Raw genomic sequence first — 2,175 nt, 5'->3', positions numbered from 1 at the left:
TAATACAGAGTTTTTTTATTGTATTAAATACTTATAAACCATTATTTTATCTATATACGCTGCCATATTTTTTGTAGGTAACATCAAACTCACTGACTCATTGCAGAATGCAATTTCTTCCACCTTTAAAAAAATAGGGTTGCATTTGTCTGCCTAAATTTGTTGTCACTTCTTCTGAATCCCATTATTTTTTACAGGATTGTAAACAGTGCTTTGGCAATATCATCTGGGAACTTTTTTGGTAGACTGCAATCTTGGATTTATGTAAAGCAATTACATGACCTCTTGACATCAATGCCAAATACTTTAGGATTTAGTTTATTCTTGCCAGTGTTTGTTCCACAGTTTTCAGCCTGAACAATAGTATTCTAAATATAGTTGTGCATTATATTAAGATTGAGCAGTTTTGTGTTATTTCTGTCATTCATTTTAATAACTTCACCATCTCCGAAAAGAAAATATGTATTATTCATTCTACTAGTTGTTCTGGCTATAAATAAAAAATAGCTTATCTTTTCTAGGTAAGTTTTGAGTTACATTTTACTGTGAGACTTTCAACAGACTATACCAGCAAAATCATAACATCCTTATTATCAGTTTATCTCTGATCCGTTAATCAATAACCTTTACACTTTTTAAAATGTATTTTTCTAGAAATGAATGCATTGAGTGGCTCTATATAAAATTGTATTCATGTTTTAGAGACTAACTTTTCTTCACATGTCATTTATAACTATATACTTGGCATTATGATTCTTAGTTCTCTTAAACTATATTTACTTCTAAGAGTCACAACCTATAGATCATGAAATTTGCAATCTGCCTCTTCAAAGATTTAGATAAATATTTGAGTATTTTACTTTACTCCATCTTTACCTATGCTCGTTGTTTCCACCAAATTCTCATTTCAGTTTAATCAACTAATATTAATTTAATAGTCAGAATTAGATCTATATTTATTGTTATTTTTTCTATTAAATTATCAGTAAATTAAAGAATTTATCACAATTCTGATTTTAGCTTAATATGACTTCTAGTAAATGTCTCTATTTTTGAAATTGTCTCTTAATTGTATATTTTGCCCTTGTGCCACCTTTCTGAGTCAGTATTGCATTATCTACTTTTTATCTCACAGTGTTATCAAGAATTGTATGCCTACAACTTTGTAAGTTGTCATCTTCTCTACATTAATCTTCATGTAACTAATTTTTAGATCTATTTCATTCTTAGAATTTTAGATATCTATGCAAATAGACACATACAGTGATACCTGATACTTTAGTTCTGACAAGTCTGTGTTTATTGAGCAATGTTTCCCTTCTACAGACAAATTTCAGTCCTATATTGCATCTTACTAAATCTTTATAATCTCCATGGGAATTATATGTATGTTTTCACGGTAAAGCCTAAAGTGAATTTTCCTGAATACTGTTTTTTCATGCATGAGTTTACAGATCGTTTTTCAGTTCTTCTCCATGATATCTTTCTCATCTGAAGTCCAATAAATAACCTTCCTGGTTTATTTATCATCTTCAGATCATACCTGAATGACTTCCACTGTAACACTTCCAATTTTATCTCAGCATTCTTATTCTTTCACCTCCCTTTTTAGCTTGCATTCTTTTTGGTAATACCAGCAAGTCACTCAACAGATATATGCATATCTGGTGTTAATTCCTGTCTAAAGAATCCGTTACTCAGATGTCATAAAAACTGCGATCCATCTTCCTAAAAGAGATGGGGGTGGTATGCTTGATTTCTTTGTGTTTTGTACGTAATCCTATTTTATTTGGTATTAATACTTTGACCTGTGTTCTGCTGGCGAGGTCACACTTATCATAAACAACAACTGAAGACATATCATTGCTATTTCCTACTAATTTCTTCATTAACATGTAAGTTTGTTTTCTGAACAAAATGTAATGTATGGTTATATAGCATATCTAGAAATTTAAGTATTTCTGTTAGACTCAGAAAATCTCAGCAGTAATGACTTCATGAGACCACATTTTCATTTTAAACTAGAGTAAGATTTGAATTTTATAGCAGATCAGTCAATTGTAGTTTTTGAAATTGTCCTTAAAGATATTTTTTAGGGTTCATCTGGAAGTAATGTTTAGCCTACCTGAATTCACAAGACTGAGAAGCAGTTTGGATTTTTTTTTTTTTTTTTTT

This window comes from Colobus angolensis, unplaced genomic scaffold (genome assembly GCF_000951035.1).
Source record: "Colobus angolensis palliatus isolate OR3802 unplaced genomic scaffold, Cang.pa_1.0 Scaffold159, whole genome shotgun sequence".
NCBI lineage: Eukaryota > Metazoa > Chordata > Mammalia > Primates > Cercopithecidae > Colobus > Colobus angolensis.
Note: the sequence above shows the minus strand (reverse complement) of the source record.